At 39.7% G+C, this 16,314-nt stretch overlaps 1 protein-coding gene across 17 annotated transcripts in view; it reads right to left on the bottom strand.

The window, feature by feature from the left end:
- The window catches only part of LOC108034852 (protein alan shepard), a 129,075-nt gene that overhangs the window by 19,498 nt on the left and 93,263 nt on the right, over positions 1 to 16,314 (bottom strand). The window contains exon 1 of one of the 17 annotated variants that reach the window (XM_017109999.3): positions 5,736 to 6,462. The exons of the other annotated variants lie outside the window; for them this stretch is intronic. The gene's annotated coding sequence lies outside the window, so the exon portion shown is untranslated. Of the gene's footprint in view, positions 1 to 5,735; positions 6,463 to 16,314 lie in introns of those variants that run through there. 17 annotated transcript variants of the gene reach the window in all.

Genomic DNA, 16,314 nt, shown 5'->3' with positions numbered 1-16,314 from the left:
TCAGGCTACTAGCGATGAAATGAGGGATATATGCAGTAAAGTGTGGTACCAAAAAGGATGCTAAGGTGACAGGCTTTGTATCTCCATTTAGTGCAAATTAGGAGGGACAACAACATTTACTGAGGTGAAAAGCCCCCGCCACCAACAGATTTTCAACCTAATTGAACTGTTCAATGGGGTTGAGGGTTGTGGGAGGCAAAAGAAAAGGCGGCGGAAAGGGTATGGCAAGGTACTGAAGCGAGGAAAATGGGGTAGGCTTTAGTTGGAAGGGCTTGACTACGTACAGATTCTCATAAATATGGATTTTTCAAAGAAATAGTTTTTGTAATGCTAATACTTTCGAAATATTGGTCGTAGCGTTGCCACCCTTCAAAAATATTATTTTTAAGCCCGACGGATTACAATTTTTCTTAATAAAACTGTAAGATCTAAACTTTTAAAACAAAAATATATTTTCAAAAACCCTCATGAGAATTATGGAAAAAAACTCTCAGCAATTCCCCTAAAAATAAATTTGAAAATTTATCTTAGGGTTGTCACCCTCCAAAAATATTACTTTTAAACCTTACCCAATCATTTAAGTTTTTTTACTAAAATACAGCTTCAAAAGCCTCCAAAATGATTACGGAAATGGCATTCGCTGGAATTTCCCTGGAAACTAGATGCCACATGTCATTGCACCTGCTATTGTTTTGACCCAACTTGAACAACCGGGCGAACACAGATGCACACACCCACACACGCAATCCATTAACAATTAGTCCAAACGTGAAACGGCTTCATTTCCATTATCATCAACGTTTTTCCTCCCACCCCCTTACTATTTTTCCCGACCAATTCAAACATCCACCTCCTGGCCACTCTGCAAAATCAACACGGAAAGCCAGAAAAGCGGAAAACCAGAGCACAGGTTGCAACTGTTAAAGGCGATCGTGGCCGTTCTTGTTGCTGTTTTTCGGCCGGCGATTAATGGAGGAAAATACACAAAATGTTTTATCACTCATACGCCACATGTGCCGGGCAGAAGCAGAGATAGCGCGAGTTGCAGAGCGAGACAAATGTGTCCCCAGTGCAAACAAAACGCCCACGTTAATTACACTGGCCAGCAAGAGCCGCGGAATAAACGAACTTTAACAACTAAAGCAAACCGAAGTGAAAATGACTCACTCCAAAGCAAACGAAGTAAAATCGAAGCACACACAATAAAAAAGTGGAAAGAAAAAAGCGCAAGCGAATTGACCTTTAAAAGAGAGAAGACAGGAAAACAAAAACCATAAAAAGCACCTGACAACACTTTTGTGGCCAAGACAAAGGCGGACCACTAAAATTCAATCATCTTGGCCAGAAGCTGTAAAATGCGGCGGAAGGAAGTCCAGAAAGGGAGAGGTGATTTCAGAGGAAAAAGACGGCGATATAAGGAGGTGGAAAGAGTGTCTATGACGAAGATTCTAAGGTTAGCTAGAAGCCTTAAGAAATCACAATGTTTAGATATTTTTTTAAACAATTTGGTAATAATCTAGGTTATACTCTAGTAGATACTCATTACCAAGTATGAATTCAAAACTCTTTTAAAAATGATACCAAAATTCGGCTTCATATGAAAAAGTTTACCTAATTGTAACAAAAAAAGTAAAAGTGATTGATTAAACCAATATCAAGATACATACATCATATAAACATTACAAAAATAATTCCAAAAATTAAAAATATAAGGCCCTTCCTCATATCTTTAAGCCTGACCATAAATTTTGTTTAAGATTTGCCAACAAAATGATACAACAATGGGTCACTCCTATTTAAAAAACCAACGCGCCCTGTGTTCATGGATCATTAAAATGTTTGTAGAAAAGAAATTAGCATAATCTGTAGCTGGCTTTGAAGCCTGAGGGAAAAGAGCCTTCCCACTAGGCACTCTCAACCTGATAATATCACATACGCCCCACTTTTTACCCCTAACCACAGTCATTCCACGACGCTGACTCACTTTTATGAAAAAGTTTCATCAGCAGTCACGTCACTTGATCGGCGGTGTACACAGATATCTACATTCGTATATAGTATATAGTGTCTATCGCTCTTGTTTTGTCAAACAGTTGACATAATATGTTCTGTACTTTTTTCCACAAACTGATAAGAAGAAATATTTTCCCCTCTTGCTCTATTTCAGTTTATGGACAATTTGTGCTATCGCCGCGGGCTGACTAAACTCGATGTTGTTATCGGGAGCGGAAAATGGGCCGGGGGCTATTTTTGCCAACCCCCCTCTCCATTTCACATATAATTCCTTCTAAATTCCAGGAATTCGCCAACGTTCGTTTGAAGTTTATTAGATTTCGGTTTGGTTTGAGCACTGCAGGTTTTTAGAAAGGGGAAAAACGCAATTTTTTGTTATCGCAAATGGCAAGTGAATTTCCGATGAAAAGAAACTTTAAACTTGATGGTCATCCGAGACCTCTTAGTGGTGGGAAAAGCCAAAGAGCCCTTCGTGACGCGCAAAGAACTCAAATTTGATATTTTATCTAAATGGCTTTTTATTTTAATGTAAAGTATTGTGTTTCAAGGAAGAGGCGAGTTAGGATCAAATGGTCAGTATACCATCTCGAATTTTTTTTTTGCTTTTATCAAATGATGAAAATCGAGGGGAAAATTTAGGAAATGGTGGTTTTGTATATTCCCCCTTGTTCTTGTTTTGTTTGTACTTTATTTCCATAGATTTTATGCGTTTTTTATACATTATTTGTCCATTTTTTACGCTGGTCGCCCGTGTATTTGTATTTACATTTCCTTTTGCTGCGTTTTATTTCGTTGGATTTGCATTTTTGGGCACGTACAAAAGTTCGCACCAACGCACAGAGAAGGGCTCGATAAAAACGCTTAGCAACCCCCGCGAAAAAGTAGCAACTTGCCCAACAAATTGTTCTGTCCAATTTCGCTCCTTTTTCCTTTGGGCCAGGAAGTCAGCACCGCGATAAGTGCAAAGCAAGGCGAATACAAGTGGGGGGCAAGAGGGAATATGTAAATCCTGAAATTGCCAACAAACCATAAAAAACGCTGCGGCCAAAAAGACATAAAGCAGATGAGCCAGGCGCAGGCAGGGCAAAGCCCCGAAAATTCTTAAAAGATGAAGATGAGCAGGCTGCAAAGTGGCACTCGGAGAAAATCCAGTAGGTCTAATATTAAAGATTTACCAGCTCTATAGCTGGTACAAATCTTATCAATTCAAATATTATTATAAAAAAATTAAACCTTGTAGTTATAACTATAAAATGTTGGTTGAGCGAGATAGATTATAATATAACGCCTAGGAAACTCTTTAAAGACATATAATGCCATCATAATGAGCTTTCGGTATGTTCATGTTCATGTTACGGATAGGTTATATCACAAACCTTATATGTACGGATCTATAATAATGCAGGATCCACTAAAATATAAGGTTTGGAAACCCTTTTAAAGACGGCTATAAACCTTCAAAAAAGATCTCATAGAACTTAAAAACTAATCTCAGTGTCGTGCCGAGTGGTTGGCTGGGCGGTGGGGTCACAGGAGAGGATGCTTCAGCTGCTTAAGGACATGTGCCGAGGTGAGAGTTCACAGTGCTCTGCTCACGTTCAGCATCTTTGCTTTTTTTGCCTCTTATTACTTGCTGCCTTCCTTATTTTTTACAACTTTTACTTTGTTACAGAAATAAAACAAAGAACAAAGTGGGGTTTTCTTCCTCCTGGGGGTGGTGGGTTGGCCAAATAATCCCCCCAGGCCCCGGGCCAGGTTAACGATGTTGTCTGCTCGCCCTGTTTTTGGGGCGTGGGCAGGGGAGAGAAGAAAAGCAAAGACAGGGAGCGAGTGAGAGAAAAGGATAGGCGGCGTGGAGAGAATAAGGAGGGTGCAATGACTGCAACTTGTTCGCAGAGAAAGTTTCGTGAAGCTGTTAAGAAATTTCATTGTTGCCCATTTTCAAGGGTTGTTTTCCTGTCTCACATTGCCTTCTTTATTCTCCTCTTCCTTCTCCTCTTGGGTTGGACAAAGGACAGAGGGGGGGAAGCACAAACAAAAGCCACCGAAAATGCCAAAAATAAAGTTGCCCTCTTTATCGCACGACCAAGCACTACTACTACTGCAGTCGCCCGAAATAAAGGCTTAACCTTGGACTTCACAAGCTCAACCGGCACTTCGACCTTAAGGCGTGGCCGGGGGCGGAGGGGTGCCGCCAGGGGGAGGGGCCGGTCGGCAGCCTTAATCAGTCGTTGCCTCGTCGCTTTCATATCGGAGAGTATTCCTTTGAATGGGGCGAAATCACACTGACAATAAATAAACGACTTTTATGATCTTCAAAATAAGGAACATTTTAAAAAATATTCAGTATTGTTGGTAGAACTTATATAATATTATATTATTATTATTATTATTATATATATTTCTTTATTATTTATTTGAGAATATATAATATAATTCTGTGAGAGACTCCGTACAAAAAATATTTAATTAATATATTTTATTAAAAGAAATGTATATATTAAATTATTATATTCATTCTTACATTAAAACTTTTGAAGTTGGTTGTTACAAATTTTAAAAACTATACCGTTTTAGGTTGTCTTTCTAACCATATAAATTACTTTAATATTTATCTTAGCATTTCTGTCAAGAAAACTTTAAAAGTGTCTCCAAAAAATTATAAAAAAAAATATTTTTATTGTAATTTGTATATGGATTAAATAATTATATTCATTATTACTACAATTTCTATAAGCTCGAAAAGATTTAAATTTTTTCTGTGTGAAAATGAAGTGCGAACTGCGATCGCAGTGTAGACAGTCGTGCATGGCACTACCAGTTCATCCACAAACAAATGTACAAATGTACTCACAGCAATCTGAATCAAATGATTCGAGGGCTGACTAATTCAAAGGCAGCGCTACTTTATTCGATAAGCGCTAACAAATTGCACAGAAAATCGCTATATGTATTTGCATGGAAATCTTTTGCAGTATGTCAGCTGTTTCTTAGAGGGGAATTTAAATTAAAAACCTAATAATCAAAACCAATTCTTGCATGAGTTGCAAATTTTCCAGCCAGTTTATTTTAAGACATACTCAATTTAAAAAGGTTAAGCGCCTTAAAAAAGTTTAATTAGTTTTGATGACCCTATTAACAAAGAAAATCAATTCAGTAGTTCTAAAGGAGGGAAAACTACAAGTTCCACATTTTCCTCAGTAAGACGGCGAAGACGTCACAATGAAAAATAAGCAAAAACAAACGAGCAAATCTTGGAGTTCGGACGGGAAATTCCCCATGAAAAGGGGAATCAGCTGATTTTTGGGTTCCCTTCCTCTCGTTTTTCGGCTTGGTGAACTTTATCTTGACGTTTGGCATTTGTCACTTAATTTGGTATTTTATGATTAATTTATGTTTTGTGCAAAAATAAGAGAGAAAAAACAGTGGCTAATACTTAATCGCTGGCGAAAAATTCTACAAAAATCTTCGCAAACACATACATACACACACACACAACGAGCTTATTTAATTATACACGCCACAATAAAAGGGGAGAGAAATGAGCAGGGAAAGCGAAAAATTGTATTTAAAATGCCGAACAAACAAACAGACATTGAACTTTATGGCAAATTCGGCGTGTGTGTGGGCGCCTTGTTCTTTGTCTTTCTCCTTTTTGTTATTAATTTGAGTATGTGCCTAATTTAATATTATTTCGCCTGGGGTAATTTGGTTTTATTTACTTTTTGCTGTCGGCTTCTTTGCTGCTGCTTCTTGCTCTGCTTGCTGCTTCTTCTTCTGGCTCGTCGCTTCTTCTTCCTCTTCACTCTTTTCTAGGAGCACGCACACTGGCTCACCGGCAAAAACACACACGCACACACACTCTGGCGTGTTTACAAACTTTTGCGACGTTTTCAAGTGCGACGCTGGCAGCGACGTCGGCGGCGACGTTGGCGTTGGCTTTAACTATTTGGTTCTCCGCTTCCTCTCGCTGTTCGTTGGCCTTTTGTTGTTGTTTTTCGTAATTTTTTTTGCCAACGCTTTAATAACTTTCTATTGCTATTTTTATATATATTTTTTAGGCACACGCACAAGCACACATACAGACAGAGGTAGACACGTATGCGCTGGCTCTCTTTCTGGCTATAATTTAATACTTTTGCTATAATTTATATTTATTTTCTTGTTTCGTTTTGCGTTTTGTTCGTCAGCTTTAAGCTTACGCACACACACACACACACACAGAATCACTTGGCGAAACACACGAAACGAACGATGCAAAAGAGACGGTAACTACAGTTATAGTTGTTGTTTTAGTTGCGAGAGCAGCTGATCTCAAAGTCGTCGGGAGGAAGTAAGTGGGAGGAGAGTCTCTTTTCTTTGCTGGAGAATGGAGAAGTGGACAAACTTCGCGCTCAGCGAACGGCAAACTGCGAACTAACCGCGACAAAAATTAAAATCAAACTGTGATGCGAGCTGAAAGCGGAATTCAAACAACGCGACGTCGACGGCGGCAGCGGCGCAGGCAGCGCAGCAGCGGGCATGCGCAAAGAGAGCGAGAGCGAGCGAGAGAGAGAGCGCCCAATGAATGAATGAACGAGGCGGGAATGCGGGAAGAGCGACGAGAGCGGCAATGCCAAATAGTTGTAGAAAAGCGCCGGCAAGCGGAACTCCACTCTCCCTCTCTCACTCACTCACTCACTCTCTTTCCCACCCACACCCCTAGTTTACCGGAAAAAGAAATTTCGTATGCGGCGGGGGTGTATTTTTCCCCCAAAAAGAGAGAGTGCATAAAACACTAGCGAGAGAGAGAGAGAGAGAGAGGGAGAAAGAACGGCTGTTGACGTCAACGTCTGAGTCAGTGCTGCCTCGGCCGACGCCGCTGCCGACGTCGTAAAGCGCCACCACCCAAAAAAACGACGAGAAGAAGCAGAATAAACACACCGAAAATTCGCACAGTGGAGCAGAAATCTCGACTGGAGCGAAAAAAAAACATTACTTCATTCATCATTCGCCAAACGCGTTTCGCTCTCGCACTCGTTTTGCCAATTTTGTTATCTCCCTTTTCCCCTCTTTTTCGCCTAATTAATTAGTTTGCTAAAAAAATATGTTAGCCAAGTACAGTGGTAATTACTGGTAATGGAAATATTTTTTGTACATATAAAAAAATCTACAAATTTATAGTTTGTATAATCACAAAAAGCTGATTAATCGACAATCCACAGTTCAAATAAGTAGTTTTTAACAAGTGGTTTTTTTTGGCGGCACCGTGAGAAACAAATTTAAACGTTGCGGCTGTCTTTCCTATGCGAACGCTCCCGAATTTCCACCACCCCCAAAAGCCACCAGCCACCTTCTCGTATTTTTTTGGCGGCTTTTGGACTGATTATTGTTTGTTTGCCGCTCGTAAAAATAAATCATAAACCGGGGAAACCAACAAACACATGAGCGATGAGTGAAAAACTATTAAATTGGCACCATCGCACCACGAAAAAATATTATTATGGCCACCTGTCTGCCTTGAATCACTCATTTTGCACAATTTATTATAGAGCCACAACTTTAAAGTGTTTCGGAAAGACAAATAAAAATGGTAAAAATAATAAAAAATGAGTGGTTTGAGTTGAAGGAATCCCCAAGCCCCTCGTTCGTTTTGTAATAGTGAGAAATTGAACATTGTATTTTTTTTTGGCTCACTCACGAAGTTTAGAGAAACCAGTTTATAGATGATGTTCATACTGGCATTGCCCATAACTCACCACGAATGAATCTTTGACTTTTTGAGAATGCTTCTACTGATTGATTGACAATTACTTAATTGATAAAGTGGAAGACAACAAGGGGGCGGAATTTCCTCGAGGGTAATTACAAGCGACCGGATCTGTTATGATGTTCTGAGAAAAATATAAAAAATGTATCCATGTTCTACATTATACGAGGAACGTTTGGCTTTATGAAGCCGGATTCGTCTGCAAACCATTAAGAAATTCACGTTTCCCATGAACAATTATTGTAATATAATTTCCTATTACCAGAATTTATGGTATTACGTTAGACAAAGGATCAAATCAAGCAAAAGTCTTTGATAAAGGAATGCAAAAATCCCAGTGAGACAAAAGAAACGAGTTAAAGAAAGCAATTTCAATGGAGAATAGCAATTTTATGGCTTACATTTTATTCGCGTTAGGACGGCGGGGAAAGCTGTAGGGGGTGCGAATATCAGCTGATAAAAAGCAAAATGCGTTGGCAAAAAGGAAAATCTAGGATGTGGGTTAAGAGGAATGACGAGGGGGAGGGGGAGGGGGAGGGGGAGGTGGATGGGATGTCAAGAAGATGAGGGAACAACCATGATAATAGCAAAACAAACGAAACAGAGAGAGAGCAGCAATATGGTAGAGCGAGAGGGCGATGGCCGGGGGAATTTTCAATTGAAAACGAACGCGTATAAATGCGCCCATATGGAAAAGGCACCCACACACACTCATGTGTGTGTGTTGGGGAAAATTGCGACTTTGCCTGCCTTTTTATCGGCTTGCGGCATCTCCCCTCCCTCCCTTCATTCCCTCCTGCATTTTCATGCTGGTCTACGTCTCGCAGTCGACGTCAACGTTGAAGCAGCGGGGTGTGAATGAGGCAAAAAAAATACACATGGGATAGGTACGCACACCTGCGGATATCGAAATAGAACAATAAATATGCCAGCCGCAATTAATTGTTACATAAATAATGCAATTTAGTTTGTAATAAATATACAGAGTGCTTCATGTTTCAAGTTTCATATTTTATTTTAAAACATTATATTCTTTTTGTTTTTTAGTACTATTTTCTTGACCCCCATTGTTTATATTAAATACATTATCAGCGGCGTCGCGATTACAGTAATAGCAGCGACGCCGGCAGAGACATCCGCCCCTTTCACTCTCTCCTCTTCCTCTTGCCATTGACGCAGGCAGCATCTTCTGTGGCTGCTGCTTCTTCTTTCTTCTGGTCTAATAGCATTTACTGTTTGTTCAACTGTTATGCGAGTTGGACTGCAAGTTTTTTTTTATTATTATTGGACTGTTGCTCGTGTGTTTCTGGTTTTCCTTCGGCCCAACTTTTACTCCCATCCTTTACCTCCCATTTCCCATTTGCCATCTCCGTTTCCCATTCTGAGTCCCATTCCCATTGACATTGCTATTCTTCTATTTTATCACATCTTTCTATACACTGTAATAAAAATTAGATTACAGAGAAAAAAACTTAACTATGTCTAGGTTATAAAATTTTAATAAACAAAAATAAATATTACTTCAGATTAGAAGAAACTAATTTGAAGGACTTTTTTCTCATTCGTATCTTAAACTTTAAGTGGGGTTTGAACTCTACATTTCCTTTTTATAGGTTCAAAAGCAATTTAAATTGTAAGCTGCGGACATGAAAGTCTTCAAACTACAACATTTTTTACATTTATATTTTTGTTAAACTAAACATAGTTTATAAATAGGTAAAACTTTTTTTTACCATTTTTTTTTAAAATTTAATTTTAAATAGGTTTTTGAGAAGTATATATTTTATAAATTTGTAGTAGTGACTACCAGAAAAGTAATTTTGCAAAATTATTTTTGTAAATTCATTTTTCATTAAATTATCTGAAGTCTTGGATAATTTTTTCAGTGCCTTTCGTTTGGCGTGCATTTACTGCCTTTGCCTCATTTCTTACCATTTTCATTAACATTTGCTTGCGGGTCGTCAAGAAATTAAATGCTCATTATTTTTTCCCGGCCATTCCTTGGCTTGCCCCTTGGCTTGCCCCTCGCGGTTTCTGGTTTATTCATCATATGAACGTTCGTTTTTCTTATCAGTCCAACTACTTTTCGGCCCTCTTTCACTGCCTCCCTTTCACTCCTCATTTCTCTCCGTTTCTCTCTCTACTTTCTCGCCAGTTAACTGCTGGTGACGTCGCCAGCTGCGTCGGCAGCGGCGGAGAGAGCGACTGAGGCGTCGGCAGCAGCATCAGCGACTCATTAATTTGCGGCACTTCTGCCTTTGACTGACCGATTGACCATCCAAAACTGACTAAACACTAGCCGCAATGACCCCACCCCCCGCCAAATTCAGCTCCCAAAGCCATCACCAACCACACAGACTCCGCTACACCCACTAACACACTAAAACACCCATATAGCGGTGGTAAAAAAAATGGTATATCCCATAAACAAGTTGAAATTATTGGCAATAATGTAGCCAAATGACGAGTCTTTTGGTATATGAAAACAATGTGTTAATTATGAATTGAATGGGCGTAATATCCATTCCATTTAGTATATTCCATTAAAGATATTTTAGGGTTTCCCATTCCATCTACCCGCACCTCTAATCATTACAAACTCATCTATTTATCAACCAAAACATATGGTATAAAATCTTAATACAATGGATTGCTGTCAATATTTAAGGGATATTGAGAGTTTTTGGTATACGGGAACATTATGTGATAAGAAAAGGATCCTAAGTGGTTATATATCTTTTTATCCCAACTTAAAAATATTAGGATCAGCACAAAAGTATCTTGTATACCAGGATTTAAGAGTTTTAGGCATGTACTCTTCATAAAGAGCTAAGCCTAGTGACCAGAACTATTTACTTGACCTCGACTGTGCTGGGCAAACACTTTTATTGCATGTCGCCTGTCAATCGCTGGCAATTGTTGTTGTCAACGCCGCAGCAGCGACACAAAAATTATCGCAGCAGGAAATAAATATAAATGTGTATCCAAATAAATAAGTAAACATGTGCGAAAAAATGAGAGTTGGGGATGGTATGGTCTGCTATGGGATATTGCGGATGGGAAGAGACCGTGTGTAGGCTGGTGGGAGTTCTCGATAAAAGCTTCAACGTCAATGACCAAGCTCGTATTTATGAAGCAATATTTATCAGCACGCATTCTTCTCATTTCCCATCAACTGCGATTTTCGTATGTTTACTGTGGGGCAAATGGAGTATTTTTTTATTTTAGTGATACAGAAACGTTGTTAGCTGTTTTTAATTGATTTAACGAAATTTTTCGTACGAATTTCGTCTTACTCAAAAACACGCCTCTAGAGATTTTTGTGGACTTCTCATAATTATTAGGAAATCATTTTTCTCTAGAAATCGTTTGTACTTGACAAATTATTTATACAATTTTTCCCGCACATTAAACAAAAGTTCTATCGATAAGTTTGTGCAACAAGTTAGTTTTTTGTGGGCGTTCTTATCGATTATGGATTTCTGTTTGCGTTCGGTTTATTTTTAGGAAATACGTGATAAGAGCGAACTTTAGATAAACACACCGCGGGTAAACAGATTTACCGCAATTATTGGGAAATTACGGAGCAAATTGTAGGCGTTGACAGCGAGATGAAGGGGGAAAGGGTTGGCGGGATTGAAGAAAAAAAAATTACCCAAAGTTCAGCCTTGACGCTGACTTTGTGAACTTTGAATTTGCCTAGGAAAATCCTGCGGTAATACTTGGCCATTAAGCGGGCAATCCGAAAGGCTTTTCCAGCCGGCTTTGCTCAAAGCCCCTGCCCTCTTCCCCTACACACCCTGGCAAAAGCACTAAGCCACCTTAAGACGGAGCCGAGCAGGAATGTATCCATCATAATCTCATTATCCCGACTCTAGGCGAAAATTTTCCAGCACAAAAAATGGGGAGGAACCCTTGGCAAGTCACGGGGAAATATGCAAAGCAGAAAATTCCACATAGCTGAAATGAGAGCAGTGGCGTACTTCTTAGTTTAAAAGCAGAGTTTCCACAAAATTCCATTTCACAATCCCTCTTAGAATCTTCTGAAGACTACGCCCCAAAATGTCGGAGGGGGATGTTAGCTAGTGCTGTTAAAGTGTAAAATGTGAATAAAAAAAACCTGAATCACTAAGAAATAAACGGAATTGCATTAAGTGCATCCGCTGCAAAGGGGGAGAACTCACTAAAAGGGGGAAATCTAGGGGTTTAAGCTGGTTAGTGTGGCCAACAAATTCAAGGTTATACGAGAGATGGAAATTAGTTTAGCTATGTAGTGACAGCAGGGGAATTACGGCAGAAGGTTAGAGAAAAGAAAAAGAAAGCATAGTGAAAGGCTTCAAGGGATATACGAAATTGGTACAGAAATCAGCCGAAAAGTATGCAACATTATATTCGCAAAACGGACGTTCATGTTTAAAGCATACTTTCACACACTTTTTAAAAAATATTAATAAAAAGTAAAAGCAACTGATGAAATCACTGTTTGTAGGTAATCAAACCGGTGACTTTAGGTCATTTTCAATCTGACTTTTCACCAGCTTGAACACGATACCAATAGCCAGGGAAATGTTTCTCACAGCTGCACATGTTTGATATCCTGCTGTATGCTTATGTGCGTTTTGTGTCACTGTGTGCGTGTTGTCCATTTTAATGACAAACATAACCATGAAAACATGAACATTAATGGACATCCATCCATAATGGACATTAACTGGTGGACGGAGTGTGAGGGGCCAACAATTGGTTGACATTTGAAGTCATGTCTCAGACTAAATTAGACAGTTGCCCCCAAAAACCCCACATTTACTTCCCAACCCCGGCACCGCACCATAAATTCTATGTAATCGGTAATATATAATTTCTCTATGTATGAGCGAAATTGGGCAACTGAGCCGAGGATTTGTCCGAGTCTGGAACTGTGGGCATGCATAAAATTGATATCTTAATGGTTTGGGCTTGGGTTGGGTGTTCCGACGAGAGAGCATTCAATGTTCAGGTTAATTTGGTGCGTGCTCAACCCACCGTCAAGGGAGTTATCATTCGGGGAATGGGCTACATGGGTAGCCAACAGCAGATGAACCCTAATGGAGTGAGATCAGTTGATGAACGGAAGTCAATACAATATGCTGCAGAATATTGGAGCACACAACAGATGGAATTTATGCTTAAAATTTCACTTATAATAGGCTTAAATTCACACAAAGTGAATACAATTTGAAACCTTAATAGGAAAATCAATTTTAGCACCAAGGAAAATGCTTGTATCTTCCCACACGTGATATCAAAATCCGCTCTAATTCAATCAAGAGACGCTTTTATCTACCCGAACGACAAAGGAAAAATTCCTTACAAAAACCATTAAATCGAGCTCACATCGACTTCAAAGCTCATTAAAACGATTCTCCATCAGACAGAGAAGGGGAGGGAAAATGGGGGAGGAATCTGGCCCCAAAAGAATCATAAATCATTGCTGAAATTTTCATAAATTTAATGAACATTAAGTGTGCCCCAAAGCGAGTGGGTGTGTAGGGCAATCGTTACATGACTTCCACTGGACACGAGGACTTCGCAGGAGGAAAATAGAGGCGAGGAAGGCCCCGAAACGGCAGTCATCAGTCAAGCGTAATTCAATGTAAACCGATATAGCCATTCCCACACCCACTTGTTATATTAGATTTTTCCTAACACGAAAAAAATCGTACTGATATTGGCGGTAAGTTCGATAACAGCTTTTATATTTCGATCCCATCGATTGTTGGGATAAGAATTGACCTTTCTTTTTGTATTATTAATTTATGAAATATTGAAATCGAAAGAAGAAAACTTTGGTGGTTATTTTAATAACAATAGAAAGAATCTTTAATTTTCGGTATCGATATCTTCCAATCACCAAATAGATATTTAGGGATAACATATCGATAAATATCGATATTTATTTTAATGTTAATTTTTATCAATTGGATAAGATTAAGGTTATTTTGATTATCATACTTGGTAAATTAAGCATTTTTCCCGTGTGTAGGGTCAGCGATACGGGGTGTAGCCGTGTGTGTAACTTGAGGCGCTGTGTGGGTGTGTTTTTGGGTTGGGGGTGGTAAAAAGTGCGGCGAAGAGGACTGTTTGGAGCCCGGTTTCGGTTGACAGCAAATCTGAATTTGATCACAGAGCAAACATTAAAAGCGCAACAGAAGCAGCAGCGGCAACGGGAAAAAGTGATTTATGAACATCCGTTGGGTGACCGAGGGACCCGCTACTGGACACCCCCTATAGAACCGCACACATACCGCCATAGATGCCACACCACCCCCTTTGCGAATTTCCCAAACACCCACGTGACTCCGCTAATGTCATTCTTCTTGTGCCCTTCCCACACGTTTCCACTAAACCACTTTGGGTGGGTTGTTTTACAAAAAAATTGCATACTGCTCTGATTAAATTTCACTGCAATTAATAAAATAAAAAAAAGGGACAGGGTTGGGAGAAAGCTTTTTATTTAGAACCTTCAAAAAAAAAACCATATGGTTAGGGAGATGAAAAAAAGTTATACAACTTTATCTAAAACTTGAAGAATTAACTTTTCTTTTTAATAAAAAGCTTACCTAAGAGTATAAAACATGAATCTTACTTTTACTTATTAATAATAATATCTTCAATAATATAATCAAGCCTAACCTCTTCCTAAACCAGCTTCGTCGAATTCACAAGCTTTAAAATAAATATTTATTTATAGAATCGCAAAATTGCGTCTGTCGAATAAAAACTTTTCCATTTCAGAGCTGCACAACCGAAACACGAACATTCTATGGGGAAATCCAATAAAAAGAAGGAATTTAAAGAGAGTGGGTGTGCTTGTGTGTGGGTTGTCTTTTAAAATTATTGACATTATTCGTTGTACCGCCTGTTGTTCCAACTTTTCTAATTTCTAAGCAAGCCTCAGAGCACAACAACACCGCCGACGACAAGGAACAAAAAAGTTTATCAACGCGTAAATTGGCCATGTCCATGAGGGAAAATGTTTTGGGGGTATGCGACGGGGGGATTGGGCATGGTATTGGGCCTTATAGCAGGGGCTTTGGCCTTTTGACTAACGGGAATGCCACTTAACGAATCACACAGTATCAGCCGCCTTCCGCCCACTTTCCTCTACTTTTCCAGCTGCCCCCCCCCCGCTGTCACTTGGCTTTCATCTTCCCGAAGATGGGTTGGCGTTTTCCGCCCGCCATGCTCCCATGGAAGCTTTCCTCCTCCGCTTTCTCCTTGCCAATTTTTCGCTGCCTTTTTTCGGGTTAAACTCTCGACAGGCGACATTTTTTTCCTTCGACTTGTTAAAAGTGTCAATTTTCGCTTTACCCAGCGCGAGGGGGGTGGGATTTTCGGGTGGAAAACTGCTGGCTGGTGGGTGGCGGGGCGTAAACTGTTTGTTTATGCTCACATGTCGCGTGGAAAGGAGGTTCTGGGACATGTCGCGGCTTATTGTGTTACACAGGAGCCGCTCTTGCTGCTCCTTTCTCTGAGCTCCTCCCCGTTCTCGGGCTCCTTCCACTGATCCTGGCAGCCCCTCCTTCGTCTCCTGCTGACAGCCTCCACCAAATTGCCAATTAAAATGTGCGACAAGTGGGTGGGAAACAGTGGGCGGAAGCATTTTCCTCGTCTCTACTCGCTTTTTTTCCCTCCTTTTTTTTGTGTTAGTTAACTTTGAGCCGATTATAGCCGTGTGGCAGCGTGGCCTAAGTGCAGGGCAAACAAAGTGATTTGAGCTTTGTCTACCCCCTTGCCGCCCTTTTGGGTTCGTCTGGGCGGGACTTTAACTTTTGGCTTTGCAAAAAGAGGGAAGCAAACGAGTGGGAGTGGAGTATTACCTACCCACTATAGTTAAAGGATACAAATCCTCGTTGAATAATTAAACAGCAAATTGCAGCAGGACAAAAGGGAACAAGTGGCGGCGGCCTATCCCCAACGGGGGTTTTAAATCCCCCAACTTACCTCTTTCTTAGCTTTTTTTTACATTTTTCTCTGTTGTTTACCTCATAAAAATTCTTTTGAGACTTACCTGCAAAAAAAAAGAGAAAGAAAGCGAGGTTTAAGTAAAAGGTGAGCGTCGATGAATGATAACAATTGGTGGGAAACAAAAGGGATCATTTTGAAGCGCCTTTGACATTATTATCACTGAAATCCCAAGAGAGTTTTAAAAACCTCTCAACACACCCAAATCAAGTAGCTCTAAGTGACAAGTTGTAACCAAGTTTTTAAATCGAATTGAACTTTGAGTGGCGCCCTTTGACAGGCTTACCTTTGTTAGCCAAGAAATTATTGGATGAGTCTCATGCGATTTCAGGGCAACTTTAATTTGAATTTCCAGTGTTAGTCAACAGAAAGTAATGCAAGTATACTACGTTTTTTTAGTATATTATATAATACATATGATTTTTAGGGATGTATAACAATCTCTACAGCTTGTTTACCCCATTTTCTCGCATGAATAATATATTTTTCCCCTCCAATTTCACCCCATGTATTTTTCCCATCACTTGCTATCCATCCATCTATGGCTA

This window comes from Drosophila biarmipes, chromosome 3L, assembly GCF_025231255.1.
Source record: "Drosophila biarmipes strain raj3 chromosome 3L, RU_DBia_V1.1, whole genome shotgun sequence".
Taxonomy (NCBI): domain Eukaryota; kingdom Metazoa; phylum Arthropoda; class Insecta; order Diptera; family Drosophilidae; genus Drosophila; species Drosophila biarmipes.
Note: the sequence above shows the minus strand (reverse complement) of the source record. Positions and strands in the feature narration are given on the sequence as shown.